The sequence below is a fragment of the Scyliorhinus torazame genome, chromosome 6 (genome assembly GCF_047496885.1).
Source record: "Scyliorhinus torazame isolate Kashiwa2021f chromosome 6, sScyTor2.1, whole genome shotgun sequence".
Classification (NCBI taxonomy): Eukaryota; Metazoa; Chordata; class Chondrichthyes; order Carcharhiniformes; family Scyliorhinidae; genus Scyliorhinus; species Scyliorhinus torazame.
Window position 1 is genome coordinate 149,809,637 of NC_092712.1, and position 24,428 is coordinate 149,834,064.

Consider the following 24,428-nt stretch of genomic DNA (forward strand, 5'->3'; position numbering starts at 1 on the left):
GAGGTGGAAGTAAAAAGTCAAGAATGCTGCCTCCTGTTAAATAGGGGAGTTACAAACAAACTTTGGGCGGAATTCTCCTGTGTCCCGCCGGCAGGAATTCGGCAGGAGACCATTTTATGTTGGCGTGAATTTCCTGCGGGACCTTCTGCTGGTGCCTACCATTGTGCATCAGGAAACCTGCCAGTGGCCAGAGTGATGCTGATATATATCCTGCTAATAGGATGCAAATGAAGGCCTGCACGGGCCGCAATCAAATCCGGCCCACCACTGAATATGGCACTGAACCCCTGGATGCATAATTAATGAGGTTGGGGCCTGTAGATTCGGCGTGGCTTTCCGTTGGCCTCCACAGTGGGAAACGTTCCCCGTCCCTGCCCTTGCCCTGGAACTTAGTCCCAGATGAGCTAATTCCACCCAAAACATTTTTGGATAGGTGGTAGAATTCACAGCTTAATGGAAAATTCATAGCCTTCCAAATTTTTTGGGCAAGCAGTATGAACAATGATGGAACGCTTTAAGCAATCAAAAGAAAATTCAATTGATGGGCCAAATATGAGAAAAACAAAATACTGTGATCTTGTCCATTTGAAGTCATTGAGAACATTTTTGGGGCTATCGGTGTTCAAAATAATCATTCTTTTTAAAATTTCTTCATGGGATTAGGACATTCAATCATGTCCAGGAAGTGCATTGTCTGCCTGTGTTGAGGTGTGCACCTTCAGCTAGCTGCCATTCCAAATTTATCCCCTCTGTCCACTGGAATCACAACTGTTTGAGGGGAAGGCCGCTGCGGGAGTTGGGAATCAGAACAGTAAGGCAGCAAGTATGGAGACTGGGGATGAGCATGGTACCAGGGTCAGGCTGGGGGAGGTCAAACTCAGTAGGCCTGGAGGTCTGGGGTGTATCTGCTTCAATGCATGGAGTACAACAGGTAAGACAGATGAACTTAAAGCCTTGATTCACGCGTGGAACTTGGATGTGGTTGCTGTAATGGAGATTTGGTTAAAAAAGGGACAGGACTGGCAGCTAATAGGTGTTATAGGATATAGGTGTTTTATGCGAGACAGGGAGGAAGGTAAAAGAGGTGGGGGAGTTGCAATACTGGTTAGAGAACATATTACTGTCTGTACAGAGGGAGGACACCATGGAAGAATCAAGTAACGAGACACTGTGGGTAGATCTCAGAAACAGGAAAGGGGCAGTCACTATGATGGGGGTGTACTACAGGCCTCCCAACAGCCCACAGGAAGTTGAAGAACAGATATATAAGCAGATTCTGGATAGATGTAGAAATAATAGGGTTGTTGTAGTGGGAGACTTTAATTTTTCTCATTTGACTGGAAATCCCTTGGGGCTAGGGGTCTGGATGGTGAGGAATTTGTTAAGTGTGTCCAAGAAGGTTTTTTGGAACAATATGTGGATAGTCCAACTAGAGAGGGGGCTAAATTGGACCTAGGACTAGGGAACGCCTCAGGTAGGTTATCAAAGTTGCAGTGGGAGAACATGTGACGAACAGTGAACACAATTTGTAAGCTTTTGGATACTTATGGAAAAGGACGAGTGTTGTCCGAGGGTTAAGGTGCTAAATTGGGGAAAGGCTAACTGCAACCAGATTAGGCAAGATTTGGAGGCTGTTGTTTTGGAGAGGCTGTTTGAGGGTAAATCCACATTTGGCATGTGGGAGTCTTTGAAGGAGCAGTTGATGTGAGTGCAGGACAGGCATGTGCTGGTAAAAAGGAAGGACAGGAAAGGCAGGATTCGGGAACCATGGATGACCAGGGAAATTGAGAATCTTGTCAAAAAGAAAAAAGATGCATACGCGAGGTACAGACAACTAAAAACAGATAAAGCACTTGAGGCGTACAAGGAAAGTAGAAAAGAGCTCAAGCAGGGGGTTAGGAGGGCAAAAAGGGTCACAAAATGTTCTTGGCAGACAGGATTAAGGAGAATCCCAAGGCATTTTATACGTATATTAGGATCAAGAGGGTAGCTAGAGAAAGAGTTGGTCCACTCAAGGACAAAGGAGAGAAATTATGTGCAGAACCAGAGGAGGTAGGTGAGGTCCTTAAAGAGTATTTTGCATCGGTATTCACAAAGGAGGGGCATGTTGATTGTAGGTGTCTCAGAGGAATGTGTAAACACTTCAGAACAGGTCGTTATTACGAGGGAGGAAATGTTCGGTGTGTTAAAATGCATTACGGTAGACAAATCCCCAGGGCCAGATGGCATCTATCCCAGATTACTGAGGGAGACGAGAGATGAAATTGCTAGGCCTTCACAGAAATCTTTGTGTCCTCGTCGGCCAGAGGTGAGATCCCGGAGGATTGGAAGATAGCCAATGTTATACCATTATTGAAGAAGGGTTGCAAGGATAATCAGTGAGCTTGACGTCAGTGACAGTGAAATTGTTGGAAAAGATTCTCAAAGATATTATGCACATTTGGAAGTGTGAGACAGACAGCATGGTTTTGTGCGAGGCAGGTCATGTCTCACTAATTTAATTGAATTTTTTAGGAGGTACCAAAAATGATTGATGAGGGAAGGGCTATGGATGTTGTCTACATGGACTTTAGTAAAGCATTTGATAAGGTCCCTCATGGCAGACTGGTACAAAATATTAAATCACATGGGGCCAGGGGAGAACTAGCTGCATGGATTCAGAATTGGCTTGACCATAGAAGAATGGAGGTCTGTAACTAGTGGTGTTCTGCAGGGATCAGTTCTGGGACCTCTGCTCTTTGTAATATATATAAATGACTTGGAAGAAAACATAGTGGGTCTGATTAGCAAGTTTGCGGATGATACTAAGATTGCAGGAGTTGCGGATAGCGTTGAAGATTGTCAGAGAATATAGATAGGCTGCAAAATTGGGGCAGAAAAATGGCAGATGGAATTTAACCCGGACAAATGCGAGGTGATGCATTTTGGTAGATTCAATTCAGGTGGGAGCTATAAAATAAATGGCAGAACCATCAGGAGCATAGAGACACAGAGCGATCTGGGCGTGCAGGTCCACAGATCCTTAAAAGTGGCAACATAGGTGGAAATGGTGGTAAAGAAAGCATATGGCATGCTTGCCTTCATAGGATGGGGTGTCAAGTATAAAAGCTCAAAAATTAAGTTACAATTATATAGAACGTTGGTTGGGCCACATTTGGAATACTGTGTCCAATTCTGGGGCGCCATTCTCCGACCCCCCGCCGGGTCGGAGAATGGCCGTTGGCCGCCGTGAATCCCGCCCCCGCCGAAATCTCCGGTACCGGAGATTGGGCGGGGGCGGGAATCGGGCCGCGCCGGTTGGCGGGACCCCCCCGTTCAATTCTCCGGCCCAGATGGGCCGAAGTCCTGCCCAGAAATTGCCTGTCCCGCCGGCGTAAATCAAACCTGGTATTTACCGGCGGGATCAGGCGGCGTGGGCGGGCTCCGGGGTCCTGGGGGGGGGCGCGGGGCGATCTGACCCCGGGGGGTGCCCCCACGGTGGCCTGGCCCGCGATCGGGGCCCACCTATCCGCGGGCGGGCCTGTGCCGTGGGGGCACTCTTTCCCTTTCGCCTCCGCTACGGCCTCCACCATGGCGGAGGCGGAAGAGACTCTCCCCACTGCGCATGCGCGGGAAACTTTCAGTCGCCGCTGACGCTCCCGCGCATGCGCCGGGAAACTGTCAGCGGCCGCTGACGCTCCCGCGCATGCGCCCCATTTCCGTGCCAGCTGGCGGGGAAACAAACGCCATTTCCGCCAGCTGGCGGGGCGGAAAGCCCTCCGGCGCCGGCCTAGCCCCTCAATGTTGGGGCTAGGCCGCCAAAGATGCGGAGCATTCCGCACCTTTGGGCCGGCGCGATGCCCATCTGATTGGCGCCGTCTTTGGCGCCAGTCGGCAGACATCGCGCCGTTGGGGGAGAATTTTGCGCCAGGTCACCACACTACCAGAAGGACATGGAGGTTTTGGAGAGAGTACAGAAAAGGTTTATCAGGATGTTGCCAGGTATGGAGGGTATTAGCTATGAGGAGAGATTGAAGAAACTGGGATTGTTCTCTAGAGAGACAGAGGCTGAGGGGCGACCAGATAGAAGTTTAGAATATTATTAGGGGTATAGATAGGGGGAACAGTTGGGGGATTTTCCAAGGGCAGAAATGACAATTACAAGGGGGCACAAGTTCAAGGTGAAAGGGATAGGTTCAGTGGAGATTTGCGGGGAAAGTTTTTTTACACAGAGGGTGGTGGTGGCCTGGAATGCACTGCCAAGTGAGATGGTTGAAGCAGATACGTTAGCGACCTTTAAGACTTATCTGGATAGGCACATGAACAGAAGGGGTATAGAAGGATACAGGCGGTTGGTCCAGATGGGACTCTTGATCAGTGCAGGCTTGGAGGACTGAAGGGCCTGTTCAGGTGCAGTATTGTTATTTGTTTTTTATTCCTTGTAATCAGGCTCCTATCGCTGGTGATTTTGTTGACATTGCTCCTCTTGTTTATCATTCAGGGTACAGCTGCATCAATAGCTTCCGTGTTCCTTTAAAGGCTGACAGGTGGGAAGCACAGATCGAAGGCAAAAGCTCCAGCAGAAATAATCTCCATATTGAATATCAGCTTCAAAGCGGTGAAAGCCAGTTAGCATAAGCCCTGCGAACAAACGCTTTTTATTTAGGCAAGGAAGGCCACATCATGGCCTTTTATTTAGGCAAGGAAGCAGGTGTCAGACTTCTGTATTTGAAATCTTTCTTGCCTGTCAATTGCTCAGGTCCATCAATTCCCTCTGTCCTCTCACCTTGTTTTACTTAGGAAGTTGAAGGAAGCCCGGGAAATTTGTGATTTTAGATAGGCTGAATTTTGGTTTAAAACTGCAGTTAATAATCTGACTTACTTAAATAGCAGGTTCCCCTGTTCTGTGATGGCTCACATGCTTAAACCTGCCGCATGCATAGGAACCCACCCAGCTTAATGAGTTCGGATTTACCCTGTGAATTCTAGCAGTCCTGAGCTGGGATGTGGGGCAGGTGGAGTGGGGTCACAGTGTGAGGAGATAGTAATTAGCACACTGAGGGATAGCGTCAGACTTTAATAGTCCTGAGGAATGATAATATTGGGTTTCGGCAACACTGAGAAAGGGATTTCGAGTTAGGCAGCAGATGAGTGTGGTTGCTGTGGTTTGTCAGATATGAGAGGTGGGATTTGGGTTTGGCTCACGAGTGGATTCTTAGGTTCCAGCAGCAGTGGGGGAGGGCGATAGGGAATGGACCTGGCTACACTGGTTTGCAAGTTTCAAATGGATCTCAGCAAATATTGAATCGATTGTTTTTGATTCTTCGCTGTAAAATTATGTTTTTTGATAAATTCCACAGCTGCATTAATTTTACTATTTCTACCTTAAAGGAATTGTAAATACAAGACTGTTTTAATAAAATAAAATTTTGGTCATTGAAAAATGTCAGGTATGGGTGCAAGGCGGGTGTGAAGGGTGAGGCTTCCTATTATGCAACATTCTTTAAACAGAGACTTTCTGCCAAAACTTCACAAAAGAGAATCACATCCAGGTTAACCTTTTGGAAAAGCTGACCACTTTAAGGCATTAGAAGATACAAAAGACAACTCAATAGACAAACGTACTCAAGGTATTTGAAATGGGTTTTTGAATTTGAAGTCTTATTTTGGATACTAGAAATTATAGTTAGATAAAAGAAATTAGATTTTTTTTGAAGTACTTTTTATTGATAGATTTATCTGATTAGACTGGATTGGATCATTTTTGTAAATCATTCAAAGTTTCTCATTGATTTTGTTGCTGTTGGAGGGAAGAAATGCTCAGAGCCCGTTTGCGACCGCATGGTGTTGGTAAAACTTTTGTTTATTCGAAAAATGGCTGTGTGCACAACAGGAGAACCAGAATCTGCTGCTGCCTTCAGCTCGCACGAGTCTGTTCTGATTTTAAAAAAAATATTTTTTTTATTCTCCTCCTTTTTCACATTTTCTCCCAAATTTACACCCAACAATAAACAATAATCAGTACCAAATATGGCAATCCCCATATCAATAACAACGATCCCATCCTCCCACCAAACCCCACACATTAGTCCGCATGTTCACATAAACAAATGACAAAAAGGAATCAGGAATCACCCATAGTCACCATCAACACACACAGCCCCCCCCCCCCCCCCAAACTAATGTTCGATGTTATTCAGTTCTTCAAAGTGCATAATGAATAATGGCCATGAATTGTAGAACCCCTCCATCCTTCCCCTCAGTTCAAACTTAACCTTCTCAAGAGTCAAGAATTCCAACAGGTCCCCCCACCACACAAGGGCACAGGGTGGAGAGGTTGCTCTCCATCCAATCAGGATCCGCCTTTGGGCGATCAATGAGGTGAAGGCTACAACATCTGCTTTCGCACCCGTTTCCAACCCTGGCTGGTCCGACACCCCAAATATGGTCTCCTGGGGGCTCGGGTCCAGTTTCACATGCCCCACTTTAGAAATTACCCTAAAATCCTCCTTCCAGTAATCCTCTAGCTTTGGACAGGACCAAAACATATGAATGTGATTAGTGCCCCCCCCCCCCCCCCCCCCCCCCCGCAGCCTTCACACACACTTCTACTCCTTCAAAGAATCGGCTCATCCTTGCCCTCGTGAGGTGTGCTCTGTATACCACCTTCAGTTTTATCAGCCCCAACCGCGCGCACGAGGTGGAGGCGTTCACTCTCCAGAGCACCTTGTTGCTAACTTTTAGTTGGCTCTTAAATCGTAATTTGCTCTGTTTGTTTAACCTTTGCTCTAGAGTCGCCAGGTATCTTTATGATACCGCCACGAGGTTCAAGTTCAAGTAATGATCAATAACTCAACACACCAATTAGTAAGATTCAAATCAAAACACATTTATTATACACAATAAATCGCTACTCATGCATAAACTCTACTTTCTAGGCTATTCCTATCACTAAAAGGCCTATACTAAGCTTCGGACTGGACCACCAGGTCAGGGGAACAAATGGCCTTTCGTTCAGGTCCTGAGTCTGCAGGATTCAAAAGCTGGTATGGACTGGTAGCTAGGAGCGCCTATCCCATAGCGAGCGTTGACTTGAGACTTACTTGCTTGGTGGCAACAAGACAGGTCACTGTCACGGGTTGGTTCAAGTTGCTGAGTGACCCTGCCAAAGAAGGACGATTTGAACTTGGGGGCTTTACTTTATAGTCCCCAGGGGCTTCCCGCCCTTCGGGGCGGATCCCGTACCTGGTTCCAAGTGATTGGACTACTTTCCGATCACTTGGATCGATTTCTCCAATGCTGGAGCGGTTCCCTGATCGCTGGGCGGTCCCTAAGTGTCCGTTGGCCTTCCTTCGTCTTGACTCCTGCTGGCGCCGAGGAGTCTGGCTTGGCTTTATTTACCTTAACTGTTGCCATTGTGCCTGGGAATCGCACATTACTATGTAGATGGCTGCTGGTTTTGGTGCTGTCTCGTTGTCTTGCAGGTTCCAATATACATGATTTCTGTATTTGCTAGTCTTTGCCTGTTGGCCAACTCAGGTGGCTACAACCTCACACCAGAACCCCTCCTCCATATCCTCTCGCAACTCTTCCTCACACTTTGCTTTGATCCCTTCCAGTGGTGCCTTCTCCTCTTCCAAAATAGCCCTGTAAACCGCTGACACTACCCCCTTCTGCAGTCCCCCTGTCGTCAGTGCCTCCTCCAGCAATGTGGAGGCTAGCTCCACCGGGAAGCTCTGTATCTCCTTTCTGGCACAATCTCGAACCTGCATGTATCTAAACATTTCCCCCTGCTCCAGCCCATACTTCGCTTCCAGCTCCTTCAGTCCTGCAGGAAAATCGGCAGACAATGTAAAATAAACAGAAATCGCGGCAACACGTTAATTTTAGCCGCCTGTACCCGACCCGCCAGTGACAGGGAGACCAACCCACCTTGCCAGATCAGCTTTCACTCTCCCCACCAAATTTGAAGTGTTGTACCGACGGAGCCCTCCCCCCACTACCGGGCAACCTGCACCCCCAAGTACCTAAAGTGAGTCCCTGCCCTACGGAATGGCAGCCCCCCACCCCCGGCCGAGACACCACAAAATACTCACTCTTGTCAAGATTTAGTTTGTGCCCCGAGAAAGACCCAAACACTCAAAGCAGCTCCAATATTCCCCCTATCGACACACTCAGTTCCGACACGTATAACAGCAGGTCATCGGCACATAAGGACACCCTATGCTTTATTACCCCCCGCACTATTCTTTTCCATACCCCCGAACTTCTTAATGCGATGGCCAACGGCTCAATCGCGAGTGCAAACAGCAGGGGGGACATAGGACATCCCTTCCTCGTCCCACGGTGGAGAGAAAAGTATCTCGAGCTGATGTTATTTGCGCGGACACTTGCCCTCGGCTCCTTATGTAGTAGCTTTACCCAGTTCACAAATCTTGGTCCAATCCCAAACCGCTCCAGAACTGCCATCAAGTACCCCCATTCTACCTAGTCAAACGCCTTCTCGGCGTCCAATGCCACAACCACCTCTGTTTCCTTCCCCCCCCCCTGCCGGTGCCATAACGACGTTCAATACCCTTCTAACGTTTGAAAAGAGCTGCCTCCCACTCACGAACCCCATCCGATCTTCACCTATCACCTTCGGGAGGCACTCCTCCAGCCTACCCGCCAGTATCTTCGCCAATACTTTTGCGTCCACGTTAGAAGCGATATGGGCCTATACGACCCACACTCCGTCGGATCCTTATCTTTTTTTAGCAACAGGGAAATCGATGCCTGTCCCAAAGTTTGTGGAAACACCCCCTTCCCTATCGCCTCCTCAAACATCCCCACCATCAGGGGTGCCAGCTTATCCTTGAATTTTTTATAATATTCCACCGGAAACCCATCCGGCCATGCCACCCTCCCCGACTGCATCCTCTCAATCGCATCCTTTATCTCCTGCTCCACGATCGCTCCTTCTAATGTAGCCCTGTCCCCCTCCCCTAACCTCAGGTACTCCAACCCATTTAGAAATTCCTGCATCTCCCGGTCTCCCCCAGGTGGCTCTGACCTGTACAACCTCTCATCAAATTCCTCAAAAACCTTGTTAATCAGATCCGGAGCCACCACCAACTTCCCTGCCCTTATCCCTCACCTGCACAATTTCCCTTGCTGCTGCTTCCCTCCGGAGCTGACTTGCCTTATCTCCATGTTCGTAAACTGCACCCCTTGCTTGTCTCAGTTGGTGCACCGCCAACTGACGGGCAGCACGGTAGCATAGTGGTTAGCACAATTGCTTCACAGCTCCAGGGTCCCAGGTTCGATACCTGGCTTGGGTCACTTTGTGCGGAGTCTGCACGTTCTCCCCGTGTGTGCGTGAGTTTCCTCCGGGTGCTCCAGTTTCCTCCCACAGTCCAAAGATGTGCAGGTTAGGTGGATTGGCCATGCAAAATTGTCCTTGGTGTCCAAAATTGCCCTTAGTTTTGGGTGGGATAACTGGGTTATGGGGATCGGGTGGAGGTGTGGGCTTGGGTAGGGTGCTCTTTCCAAGAGCCGGTGCAGACTCGATGGGCCGAATGGCCTCCTTCTGCACTGTAAATTCTATGACAATAAAAAACATCTCCTTGTTTAACGGGGGAGGCTGCCTCCAATCCAAAACGTGCACAACTTCTCAGCACAAAAGAAGCTGGGAACAAATGGGAGAAAATGTAAGGGATGGAGGAGGCCTAGTTATGACACAGTGACCACTTCACCTCGGTGGATAAGGAGCTGTCAAGGGTGGCAAAGATCAACAGAGGGCTGAGAGTCAAGGTGGAAGACCTGGAAAACGTAACCTAAGGATCGTGGGTGTGCCTGAAGGGCTGGAGGGCCAGAGGCCTACGGAGTACTTTGCCGATATGACGGCGCTCTACTCCCCATTCTGGCATGGGCATGCAAATCGTACAGGAGCACTCATTAACAGATCATTAACAGACCCAACCAGATAGTCTCCAGCATCCATCTATGCTCCACCTTCGCCAGGCGGTAGTGATGCCAGCATGGTTCACTTGGGCTACCTTCCTGGTAGATAGTCGGTCAAAGCTTGCCTGTAGTTCCTTCCTCTTTTCCAGCTTTGCTGGGTCCCCACCTTCTGCATAACTCCTATCTACCTCCAACATCTCATCTATTACCCCCTGCCACTCCAACCTCTCCTCTTTGTCCACCCTGGCCTTAAACAAAATCACCTCCCCCCTCACCACCGCCTTTAGAGCCTCCCAGACAACTGCCTCTGATACCTCATCCGTACGTTGAAACCTACATATTCCTCAATTACCGTTTCAATTTTGTCACCGAACACTTGGTCCCCCAAAAGTTCCACGTCTAATTTCCACCCCAGCTAGCCTCTGCGCTACCCCCTTCTCCAGCACCATATCCACCCAATGCGGAGCAGGATCTGACACTGCAATTGCCGAGTATTCCAACCCCTTAACCCCAGCCAGCAAAGTCTTCCCCACCACGAAAAAGTCGATCCGCGAGTATACCTTATGGACTGCTGAGAAAAACGAGTACTCCCGTTCCCTCGGATGCAGAGTACTCCCATTCCCTCGAGTGCAGGTCTGTTCTGATGTTTACAGGGATTTCATGCATGTATATTTTAAGTTCATTCACAGTTACAGATAAGCATTGACGTCATTGATCAATTTCATACAATACAATCTGATCAGTAGGTATTGGTAGAGATATTTCCTGAGCCCCTTAATGGGAAACCGATTTACACATACAATGGGTTTTACAAGTTACCAGATCATGTTCAGCATGTTCCCCTTAACCTGAAATAATGCCGTTAGTCCTTGATGAGGCAATAATGGGTTTGTATTCAATGCTCTGGGTAGAACAATGAATCTCCTGCAGACAAGCTGGGGCCATAGTCTTGTGATGTGGATTCCCCATTATTATTACAATGTCCTGTAAGATGATTAAATTATCCTGAGTGCAGGTTTCCTTAAGGTTTCTGGCTGATCCATCAATTTAACCCTTTGCCTGCCAGTTTTCCACTTCCCATGTGCGGCTTTTAACCTAGAACATCTTTTTATTAATATATATATTATTTTCTCGCTAACAGTTGCTGTTCACTTTGCTTTTTATATGTGTGCTCACTTCCTTTTCATTTCTGATTGGTGAAGTCAAACAGCAGCAAATCAAAACATTGAAACAAAATAAATTCAGAGTACACAATTATTTTTTTCCAATTAAGGGGGCAATTTCATGACGCCAATCCATCTACCTTGCACATCTTTTTGTGTTGTGGGGTGAGACCCATGCAGACACGGGGAGAATGTGCAAATTCCATATGGACAGTGACCCGGGGCCGGGATCGAACCTGGGTCCTCGGTGCCTTGAGGCAGCAGTGCTAACCACTGTGCCACCATGCCTCCCAAATCAAACGTTTTGAACAACAAAATGTTATGAAATGATTTTCCCATAATACGTATTGATGTCAGACTACTAGATTTAAATATAGACATTCAAAGCATTGCTCAAAAATTGTGGCACAGGGAACATGGGTATACACCATGCATATGACTTTTAATACATTACTGGTTGATCTCCTGTCAAGTTATACATAAAAGTCAAGAACAAGTGTATTATTCAGATCCAGCAAGACTAGAACTCTCCCTTCCCATTGCTGGCTCTGTGGATGTGTCCCCAGATCAACTATATCCACCCTTCTCTGCATTTGGTTCCACAATATCCACTCACTTGTGAACAAAGCCTTTGCCATTCATGAGCAAACTTAGGATGATTGCTTTGAACGATGACCTGATGGTAATCTGCTGAGCGGTGATGACACCTTCCTTTGAAATGAAAACTAACTGCCTGGCAATATCCTCCACCACTTAATTGCCCAGCTACAAAAAACGTATTATTCGGTCTCCCTAAGCCTCTGGCACTTTCCCCAGCTTTGAGCATTTGCCCTGCTCCATCTATCTCACCTTCCATTTAAAATCTTTATTCTCTTCTGCTCATTAAATATCTTTGCTGCTTTTTTCCCTGAATCTCTGCACTAGGTGGCACCTCTTTGGTGATTTCAACCTTCATCTCAATTCATCGTGCTCTCTTTCCTCTGACTTCACTGCTCTCTAATCCTCTATTAAACTCTCCCTCCATGTAAGCTCCCAATGCCATATTCATGGGCATCCTCTTGATCCAGCCGGGGGCACAAAGATCGGGAGATTCTGAAACACAGACAAAAACCTCAGTAACACCGTCAACTTTGCTGTTTGGACCCGACCAGCCAACTTAAAAGTACCTCTTAAAATGCAACTTCATTCCCTCCACCAACTGAGCCAAATTCAACTTATGCAACTGGGCCCAACTGCTCGCCACTTGTATCCCAAGGTAACGAAAACCCGCCTCTACCAACCGAAGTGGCAGCCACCCCAAACCCCTCCCCCGTCCCAGGGCATTAATTGGGAATATCTCACCTTTTCCCATGGTCGAGTCCAACTTTTCAGTTTGGATAAAGATCCACGCCTCCTCCGGCGTCTCGAAGTAGTGGTGCCAATCCTGAAATGTGACCCACAATTGCGCTGGCTGCAGCACCCCGAACTTCACCCCCTTCCGATGTAGAACTGCCTTAGCCTGGTTGAAGCCGGCCCTCTTCTTGGCCACCTCCGCGCTCCAGTCCTGGTAGATCCGGATCTCTGTGTTCTCCCACCTGCTGCACCATTCTTTTTTGGCCCATCTCAGGACACACTCCCTGTCCACAAAGCGGTGGAACCGCACCATTACCGCCCTTGGCGGCTCGTTGGCCTTGGGACTCCTCGCCAGGACTCGATGAGCCCCGTCCAGCTCCAGGGGCCTCGGGAAAGCTCCCGCGCCCATCAGCGCGTCGAGAATCGTGATCACATACGCCCTGGCATCAGACCCCTCCACTCCCTCTCGACCGATTCTCGATGTCCTCAAATTTCTCTTGCCACTTCTTGTGCAGCGTCTCGTACGCCTCCACCTTCACCGCCAGGCCCAAGATCTCATCCTCGTTCTCCGAGGCTTTTTGCCGCACCTCCCGGATCGCCGCCCCTTGGGCCTTCTGGGTCTCCACCAGCTTGTCGATCGACGCCTTCATCGGCTCCAGCAGTTCTGCCTTCAGCTCCGCAAAGCAGCGTTTGAGGAACTCCTGCTGCTCCTGCGACCATAGCGCCCAAGCTGCTTGGTCTCCACCCGCCGCCATCTTGCTTCTCCTCCCTCGCACTTTTCGCTGCACTAAAATCACTTTCTTGACCTCTCCACTCCTGGTCCAATCCATACAGTGGCGGGGAGCCGCACTGTCACCTTCCCAAAATGGGAACCATCGAACAATTGCTGTTGGGGCCCCTCAAAAGAGCCCAAACAAAGAACAAAGAACAAAGAAATGTACAGCACAGGAACAGGCCCTTCGGCCCTCCAAGCCCGTGCCGACCATACTGCCCGACTAAACTACAATCTTCTACACTTCCTGGGTCCGTATCCTTCTATTCCCATCCTATTCATATATTTGTCAAGATGCCCCTTAAATGTCCCTATCGTCCCTGCCTCCACTACCTCCTCCGGTAGTGAGTTCCAGGCACCCACTACCCTCTGCGTAAAAAACTTGCCTCGTACATCTACTCTAAACTTTGCCCCTCTCACCTTAAACCTATGCCCCCTAGTAATTGACCCCTCTACCCTGGGGAAAAGCCTCTGACTATCCACTCTGTCTATGCCCCTCATAATTTTGTATACCTCTATCAGGTCGCCCCTCAACCTCCTTCGTTCCAGTGAGAACAAACCGAGTTTATTCAATCGCTCCTCATAGCTTATGCCCTCCATACCAGGCAACATTCTGGTAAATCTCTTCTGCACCCTCTCTAAAGCCTCCACATCCTTCTGGTAGTGTGGCGACCAGAATTGAACACTATACTCCAAGTGTGGCCTAACTAAGGTTCTATACAGCTGCAACATGACTTGCCAATTCTTATACTCAATGCCCCGGCCAATGAAGGCAAGCATGCCGTATGCCTTCTTGACTACCTTCTCCACCTGTGTAGCCCCTTTCAGTGATCTGTGGACCTGTACTCCTAGATCTCTTTGACTTTCAATACTCTTGAGGGTTCTACCATTCACTGTATATTCCCTACCTGCATTAGCCCTTCCAAAATGCATTACCTCACATTTGTCCAGGTTAAACTCCATCTGCCATCTCTCCGCCCAAGTCTCCAGACAATCTAAATCCTGCTGTATCCTCAGACAGTCCTCATCGCTATCCGCAATTCCACCAACCTTTGTGTCGTCTGCAAACTTACTAATCAGACCAGTTACATTTTCCTCCAAATCATTTATATATACTACAAAGAGCAAAGGTCCCAGCACTGATCCCTGTGGAACACCACTGGTCACAGCCCTCCAATTAGAAAAGCATCCCTCCATTGCTACCCTCTGCCTTCTATGGCCTAGCCAGTTCTGTATCCACCTTGCCAGTTCACCCCTGATCCCGTGTGACTTCACCTTTTGTACTAGTCTACCATGAGGGACCTTGTCAAAGGCCTTACTGAAGTCCATATAGACAACATCTACTGCCCTACCTGCATCAATCATCTTAGTGACCTCCTCGAAAAACTCGATCAAGTTAGTGAGACACGACCTCCCCTTCACAAAACCGTGCTGCCTCTCACTAATACGTCCATTTGCTTCCAAATGGGAGTAGATCCTGTCTCGAAGAATCCTCTCCAGTAATTTCCCTACCACTGAAGTAAGGCTCACCGGCCTGTAGTTCCCGGGATTATCCCTGCCACCCTTCTTAAACAGAGGAACAACATTGGCTATTCTCCAGTCCTCCGGGACATCCCCTGAAGACAGCGAGGATCCAAAGATTTCTGTCAAGGCCTCAGCAATTTCCTCTCCAGCCTCCTTCAGTATTCTGGGGTAGATCCCATCCGGCCCTGGGGACTTATCTACCTTAATATTTTTTAAGACACCCAACACCTCGTCTTTTTGGATCACAATGTGACCCAGGCTATCTACACCCCCTTCTCCAGACTCAACATCTACCAATTCCTTCTCTTTGGTGAATACTGATGCAAAGTATTCATTTAGTACCTCGCCCATTTCCTCTGGCTCCACACATAGATTCCCTTGCCTATCCTTCAGTGGGCCAACCCTTTCCCTGGCTACCCTCTTGCTTTTTATGTAAGTGTAAAAAGCCTTGGGATTTTCCTTAACCCTATTTGCCAATGACTTTTCATGACCCCTTCTAGCCCTCCTGACTCCCTGCTTAAGTTCCTTCCTACTTTCCTTATATGCCACACAGGCTTCGTCTGTTCCCAGCCTTTTAGCCCTGACAAATGCCTCCTTTTTCTTTTTGACGAGGCCTACAATATCATTCGTCATCCAAGGTTCCCGAAAATTGCCGTATTTGTCTTTCTTCCTCACAGGAACATGCCTGTCCTGTATTCCTATCAACTGACACTTGAAAGCCTCCCACATGTCAGATGTTGATTTGCCCTCAAACATCCGCCCCCAATCTATGCTCTTCAGTTCCCGCCTAATATTGTTATAATTAGCCTTCCCCCAATTTAGCACATTCATCCTCGGACCACTCTTATCCTTGTCCACCAGTACTTTAAAACTTACTGAATTGTGGTCACTGTTACCGAAATGCTCCCCTACTGAAACATCTACCACCTGGCCGGGCTCATTCCCCAATACCAGGTCCAGTACCGCCTCTTCCCTAGTTGGACTGTTTACATATTGTTTTAAGAAGCCCTCCTGGATGCTCCTTACAAACTCTGCCCCGTCTAAGCCCCTGGCACTAAGTGAGTCCCAGTCAATATTGGGGAAGTTGAAGTCTCCCATCACCACAACCCTGTTGTTTTTACTCTTTTCCAAAATCTGTCTACCTATCTGCTCCTCTATCTCCCGCTGGCTGTTGGGAGGCCTGTAGTATACCCCCAACATTGTGACTGCACCCTTCTTATTCCTGATCTCTACCCATATAGCCTCACTGCCCTCTGAGGTGTCCTCTCGCTGTATAGCTGTGATACTCTCCTGAACAAGTAGCGCAACTCCGCCTCCCCTTTTACATCCCCCTCTATCCCGCCTGAAACATCTAAATCCTGGAACGTTTAGCTGCCAATCCTGCCCTTCCCTCAACCAGGTCTCTGTAATGGCAACAACATCATAGTTCCAAGTACTAATCCAAGCTCTAAGTTCATCTGCCTTACCCGTAATGCTCCTTGCATTAAAACATATGCACTTCAGGCCACCAGACCCGCTGTGTTCAGCAACTTCTCCCCGTCTGCTCTGCCTCAGAGCCACACTGTCCATATTCCCTAGTTCTCCCTCAACGCTCTCACCTTCTGACCTATTGCTCCCGTGCCCACCCCCCTGCCATACTAGTTTAAACCCTCCCGTGTGACACTAGCAAATCTCGCGGCCAGGATATTTATGCCTCTCCAGTTTAGATGCAACCCGTCCATCTTATACAGGTCACACCTGCCCCGGAAGAGCTCCCAGTGGTCCAGATAACCGAAACCCTCCCTCCTACACCAGCTGTTTAGCCACGTGTTTGTCTGCTCTATCTTCCTATTTCTAGCCTCACTGGCACGTGGCACAGGGAGTAATCCCGAGATTACAACCCTCGAGGTCCTGTCTTTTAACTTTCTGCCTAGCTCCCTGAACTCCTGCTGCAGGACCTCATGCCTCTTCCTGCCTATGTCGTTAGTACCAATATGTACAACGACCTCTACCTGTTTGCCCTCCCCCTTCAGGATTCCCTCTACCCGTTCGGAGACATCCTGGACCCTGGCACCAGGGAGGCAACATACCATCCTGGAGTCTCTTTCACGTCCACAGAAGCGCCTATCTGTTCCCCTGACTATAGAGTCCCCTATAACTATTACTCTTCTGCGCTTTGACCCTCCCTTCTGAACATCAGAGCCAGCCGTGGTGCCACTGCTCTGGCTGCTGCTGCTTTCCCCTGATAGGCTATCCCCCCCGACAGTATCCAAAGGGGTATACCTGTTCGAGAGGGGGACAACCACAGGGGATTCCTGCACTGACTGCCTTCCCTTTCTGGTGGTCACCCATTTCTCTGCCTGCACCTTGGGTGTGACCACATTTATATAACTGCGATCTATGACGCTTTCCGCCACCTGCATGCTCCTAAGTGCATCCAATTGCTGCTCCAACCGAACCATGCGGTCTGTGAGGAGCTGCAGTTGGGTGCACTTTCTGCAGATGAAGCCATCCAGGACGCTGGAAGCCTCCCGGACCTGCCACATCTCACAGTCAGAGCACAGCACCCCTCTAACTGACATTGCGTCAATTAATTAAAATTAAAATTTGTCTTTTTTTTTTATAAATACTTTTTTTTTTTTTAAATTACAAAGTTACTGTCAACTATCTGTTTCCTAGCACTAGATTTCTAATAGAAATGCGATAGCTAACTATAATATCCTCCGATCTCTGGCTTAGATATCCTCTAAATTATAATTAAGTTATTATGTTTAATTAGTTCCCAAATAGTCAAAAAAAAATTTAGGTTAGAATCCCAACCAGCCACTCAGGTCACAGCTTTTCTGTCCCCCCCGACACACACAATTTGAAAAAAGGTATAAAAGTAAAAATCACTTGCTTACCTTCTGAGATGTTCTCAGGTTCTCTCGCTGACAGAGACTGCTCCTCCACCTCCAATCCTTGGCCTGCACAATGCTAATAATATATAATATAATATGGCACTTACCTTACACCAATGGGTCTTATTATTAGGTTAGAGGAGGAGGGTGGGTGGGAGACACTACACGTGTAGTGTCTCGGGTTTCCTCTCCACCAGAATTTATTGGGGGGGGGGGGGACTTGCCAGAGGTCGAACTTCCGGTTCCCGCCGAAATCCAAAGGGCTGCTCCTGTAAAGGTAAGTGCTTTTAAACTCACTACTCACCTCCAAGAAGGCCCCTGCGCACCGCTGCCGCCGAAATCCAATGGGCTGCTCCTGTAAAGGTAAGAGCTTTTAAACTAACTACTCACCTCCCAGAAGGCCCCTGCGCACCGCTGCCGCCGAAATCCAAAGGGCTGCTCCTGTAAAGGTAAGTGCTTTTAAACTCACTACTCACCTCCAAAGGTCCGTTTCTTGCGGGAGCTGCCGAACGTGTGACTTAGCTCAGCATAGCCGCACCCGGAAGTCCACCTTTTCCCATGTTAAGCTTATACCCCGAAAAGAGACCAAACTCCCCCCAAATCCTCATGATCCTGTTGAAGCTCATGACCGGGTCCAAAATATACAGCAGGAGTTCATCCACATACCAGGAAACTCGGTGCTCCACTACCCCCCGCTCAATACCCCTCCACCCCCTTGTGACCCTGAGCGCCATTTCCATGGGTTTAATCGCCAGGGCAAAGAGCAACAGGGAGAGCGGACACCCCTGTCTCGTCCCCTTGTGCAACCCAAAGTATTCCCAGCACCTTGAATAATTACGCCCACTCTACCCAATCGAACACTTTCTCCGGGTCCATGGCCACAACCACCTCCACGTCTCGGCCCTCTTGAGGGCATCATAATAATATTCAGTAACCTTTAGACTTTTGTCGACAGTTGCTGCTCCTTCCAAACCCTGTCTGGTCCACACCTATCACCCCCGGCACACAATCCTCTATCCGCATCGCAAGTATCTTCGGCAACAACTTTGCATCTACATTCAACAGCGAAATGTGCCGTGCCAACCACACTGCACCGGGTCCTTGTCTTTCTTTAAAATGAGCGATATGGGAACCTGAGTCAACATGGCGGAGAGCTCTCTCCTCACCATAGACTCATTATACATCTCGACTTGCAGGGATCTGAGCTCTGATCCAAACTTCTTGTCGAACTCAGCAGAGAGTCCATCCAGACCTGGGGCCTTCCCTGTCCTCGTCTATCCCACGCAGTCCATTATCTCCCTCAGTCCGATCAGGGCCTGCAATCCCTGCACTTTCGCCTCCACCACCCATCCAAAAACCACCTCATACCCTCATTTCTCACCGGAGGCTCCGAGCTACACAATTTCTGGTAAAAGACCCTATTCATCTCCTCCGGCTCCGTTACACTGTATGTCAGCCATTTCTCATCCTCCCATTTTCTTCGCTGCCACCTGTCTCTTCAACTGATGCGCAAGCATCCTGCTGGCTTTCTCCCCATATTCATAAACTGAATAGCCATGCGCAGTTATCCCACCGCCTTTCCCATGGACACAAGCCCAAAGTCCGTCTGGAACTTCTGTCTCTCCCTCAAAAGCACCTCCTCCGGTGCCGTTGACTACCTCCAGTCAATCTGCAGAATGGCCTCATCAACCTCAGTCTCTCAGCCCGCTCCACCCTCTCCTTGTGCACCTGGGTCGAGGCAAAATCTCGCCTTACCACCGCCTTCAGCGCCTCTCACAACAAGGAGGCACAAACCTCCTCCATCTTATTTTGCTCCATATAGTTTCAGAAAGCCACCCCTATCTTTTCGCAAACTTCCTTATCCACCAATAACCCCACATCCAACCTCCACTGCAGCCGTTGTGGACTCACCCTTGCCACGTGCAAATCCACGCAGTGTGATGCGTGGTCAGACACCACGATCTCCGAATGCCATGAGCACCATCTCTGCCTCCACTGAGGCCAGCCGGTCCTCATGATCCACGACCGACTCATCCATCTTCTGGAGCGCCAGGCTCTGCGCCTCCAGCCTTTGCTCCACTCTCTCAATAGCCGCCCTGATCGGCACTGGCACCTTCGCCAGGTCCTCCAAGGCCTCTTGCCTTTGCTGCTGGCCTTGGCGTTCAAAAGATCCACCAATTGCTCGATAAACCACTGGACAGTCAACATCGCCCCAGAGCCCTCCACCATCTTTCCCTCTGTTGCACGTTGAAAGTCCTCCCAGCTAGACCGCTGTACCTTGCTCGCTACACTTCTCATTCGATAAGCCATAAAGCATTCCCACTGGAGAAAAACTCCTGTCTCCCACTGTTCATGCACCTTGCACCAGCAAACACCCCCTATATAGCGTGAAAAGGACCAAACAATTCCACCTCGTGTGGGAGCGCCCAAATGTGTGACCACTCACTTCATGGCTGCCACTGGAAGCCCCTGAGGCCATCTCTAACCTAATCAAGCAAGCTTAGGAAAACAGATTTATTTAAAATTTGTTTACAGAGTATTGGTTAGTTCTAAATTGGTTAGGATTATATTCATTGGAGTTCAGAAGAGTGAGAAGGGACTTCATGGAAACTAACACAATTCTAACAGGATTAGACAGGGTAGATTCAGAAAGAATGTTCCCGATGATGGGGGTGTCCAGAACTAGGGGGTCATGGTTTGAGGATAAGGGGTAAATCTTTTGGGACTGAGCAGACGAGAAAATTCTTCACCCAGAGAGTGGTGAATCTGTGGAATCCACAAATACAGAAAGCAGTTGAGGCCAAAACATTGTGTGATTTCAAGAAGGAATTAAATATAGCTTTTGGGGCTAAAAGGGTTAAGGGATATAGGGGAAGGCGGGATCAGGGTATTGAACTTGATGGTTAGCCATGTTCATAATGAATGGCGGAGCAGGCTCGAAGGGCCGAATGGCCTCCTCCTGCTTCTATTTTCTATATTTCTATGATCGGATACCGGATGAGAAACCCCGAACAATTTGCAATTTGTAAAACTGTGAGGAAAGAATGCTTCATCCCAGGAGTGATGACTCTGAGCAATAGGTATCTTTTATGTTAAAACAAACTTCACTTTAAACACAGAATAAACCACATTAGCATTAAAGAAATTGATTCACAATTAACAGTTAAACAGTTCTTTATTAAAGGAAAAACTTTATCTCACTATCTACACCTTCCACGATATATATTCCAACAAAGCAACCCAATACAGTTCAGAATCCACTCATAAATAAAAATAGCAATCAGGGTTACTTGCATGTTCTCTGTGCTGACCTTTGGAGAAAGACTCTATCAGGGACAACCTGAAAGTCCTTCTGTCTTGTCAGATTTAAATCCTGTAGCCAAACTCCCAAAATCATGGACAGACATGGGTCCTCCCATTAATTATATAATCTGTTTCCCATTAAGATGTCCCATACCTGCTTAGTTAGGATTTATAAACATCATCCCTCATAAAATATCTACATCCTGGGGAATCTCCAAAATCATAAACAGGTATTCCATTAGCCATCTCTCTGTAAACAAGTAAATGGTTAAAATTAATGATTACTTCACCTTTACGAATCCTTAATCATAGCTTTAGCAGACATACTGCCTGTATATATTTGAACCCAGGGGTTTCCATAACATTAATGCAATAAAAGTACTGTACACACCCCTGTAAGCATCAATGGGGCCGAGGTGGAGATGGTTAGCAGTTTCAAATTCCTGGGGGTACACACCTCCAAAAATCTGTCTTGGTCCACCCACGTTGACGCTACCACCAAGAAAGCACAACAGCACCTTTACTTCCTCAGGAAACTAAGGAAATTTGGCATGTCCACATTAACTCTTACCAACTTTTACAGATGCACCATAGAAAGCATCCTATCTGGCTGCATCACAGCCTGGTATGGCAACTGCATGGCCCAAGACCGCAAGAAACTTCAGAGAGTCGTGAACACAGCCCAGTCCATCACACAAACCTGTCTCCCATCCATTGACTCTGTCTACACATCCCGCTGCCTTGGGAAAGCGGGCAGTATAATCAAAGACCACTCCCACCCGGCTTACTGACTCTTCCAACTTCTTCCATCGGGCATGAGATACAAAAGTCTGAGAACACGCACGAACAGACACAGAAACAGCTTCTTCCCCGCTGTCACCAGACTCCTAAACGACCCTCTTATGGACTGACCTCATTAACACTACACCCTGTATGCTTTGCCCGATGCTGGTGTTATGTAGTTACATTGTATACCTTGTGTTGCCCTATTATGTATTTTTTATTTCCTTTTCTTTTCATGTACTTATGGATCTATTGAGCTACTCGCAGAAAAATACTTTTCACTGTACCTTGGTACATGTGACAATAAACAAAATCCATCCAAATATAATGTACACCAATTTCCTACATTCGTCACACCTTGTCATTTAACCCTGCCAACCAATCAGACTGGCATTAGACTACACCATAGTGCAAAAACATGGTGTGTTGGGCAAGCCATTAATTGACATGGAGATCTCCCTGTGAAAGGGCATGCAAAGCCTGAGTGTAATAAACCTGTGAGAAAGTTTAAAATGTTGTTGATTGGAGAAATGGTGAATTCGATACCATGGTGCAAAGTCATAGAATCATAGAATTTACAGTGCAGAAGGAGGCTATTTGGCCCATAGAGTCTGCACCAGCCCTTGGAAAGAGCACCGCACTTAAGTCCACACCTTCACCCTATCCCCGTAAACCAGTATTCCCACCTAACCCAAGGGCAATTTAGCATGGCCAATCCACCTAACCTGCACACCTTTGGACTGTGGGAGGAAACCGGAGCACCCGGAGGAAACCCACGCAGACACTGGGAGAACATGCAGACCCCGCACAGACAGTCACCCAAGCTGGGAATCTAACATGAGATCCTGGAGCTGTGAAGCAACTGTGCTACTGTGCTGCCTGTACGAAGAAGGACTCCATATTCTACCATTGAGTTTGTCCACCATTATGAAACATAAGGCGAACATCTTGGGATTGTTCACCGAGCAGATTTTCTCTCAGGTTGAGGCCATCAATAAGGAGTACAATCCAAATATTTTAGTGGTCATGTTCATGGTGAAGAAGGTGTGGGAGTTGGTGCTGACCAACTGCCTCCACAATGCTGTGTGCAAGCAGGTTATGACTGCATGAGATGACGGGCGGCACTGTGGTGCAGCGGTTAGCACTGTTGCCTCACGGCGCTAAGGACCCGGGTTCAATTCTGGCCCCGGGTCACAAACTGTATGGAATTTTCACATTCTTCCGTGTCTGCGTGGGTCTCACCCCCGCAACCCAAAAAGATGTGCAGAGTAGGTGGATTGGCCACGCTAAATTGCCCCTTAATTGGGAAAGAAAAGAATTGGGCACATTAAATTTTTTAAAAATGAGATGTTGAGGACAAGGAGGGTGAGACCAACCAACATGACAACGAGGCATTTTTCACTTGTCATTGAGGGCCAGCGTGGAAATCCCAGCAAAGCTAACCATGGCACAATGCTGTATTCTGCACAATTGGATTGACAAATGATGCAATCAAAGATGCATTACATTCTTTAACCAAGGAGATTGATGATCCTAAAGAGTCTGATGAATGCTCATCCTCCTGTTTCCCTAGTCAATGTCACGAAGGCTGTAGAACTGCTCCAGGATTTTGCAATGCAGCATGAAAACACTGAAAACGTGTTTGACTACACTGACGGCGTGGTGGACTGTATCGGACAACTTCAAAGACAACACACTGAAATTTTATGGGCTAACTCCCGACATTTTTCAATGCAAAGCTCTGGCATTTTAACAAGATTAGGCCATTGTAAAATGTGAACAAATTAAATAAAGACTTTTTCCCACTTATTGTTTTAATGTGTTCTTATTTGGCATTTAAATCTGTTGTTTTTGGCATGGATCGCATTTAGAGGCATGTTGGGTTACTTAGCTATGCATTCATGTGGGAATGGCTACCACAAAGCTCTGTTTAACACAGGTTTGTGGGATTTGACTCATCGGGATTTAACCATGCAGTTTGACGAACCTTAATCTTGAGTTTGTGAGGATTACCAAAGTTGTGTGTCTGAACAGAAGGGACTCCGCAAGGTGACCGGCTATCATTCCCAGCATGTATTTGTGCCAATATTGAGGGTTTTTCATTGATCGACAGCAAGACCAGTCAGCATGCTAATTATATGCCTGCTCCCTCGGGGATGTCGCTGGGAAATCAGAATGGATGACAATCCACAAGGATCCATCTTTGCGTTCAATGGAAGTAAATAAAATTTGATATCTTTTTGTATGAATTTCAACAAGTTTAAATTTGAATTCTTCAGTTTTTTTCATGAGATACTTATTAAATATAGGGAATAGTTCTGATAGAGCTCGACTAAAAACTCATAGGCCATTAAACTGTACTTTGCTTGACTACTCTCGATGCAACCATTGTGTTATCTGTTTTGAGAAATAATGCCTTCCCATTTTTTCTTGAAATTAATGTCAGTGGATGTGGTAACGTCATAGGTTAGATGTATTCATACGTTTTGAGAGCAAAGGGGCTCTTGAAAATTTTAGTGTCTTAAGGATATATATTAATATTCATTGTGGTTTATAACTAACCTTGAACGTTTCTCAGTGTTTTTTCGTTTAGAAATGTATTAAAATGCCAGTCCAAGATGACTAAATGTTTCAGCCCTAGGAGAGAGAAAGAATATTTGCTGAGGTGTGTAATGAATGGCAATTGTGCAGCTTAAGCCCAGAGCCCTTGCAATATGCTTTGGTTTACTGTTCAGCAAATTGTCACCATTT

The 24,428-nt window shown here is 47.5% G+C and overlaps 1 protein-coding gene across 2 annotated transcripts in view; it reads left to right on the forward strand.

Moving 5' to 3' along the window:
• The window catches only part of LOC140425065 (band 4.1-like protein 4B), a 574,236-nt gene that overhangs the window by 173,549 nt on the left and 376,259 nt on the right, over positions 1–24,428 (forward strand). The window lies entirely within an intron of this gene.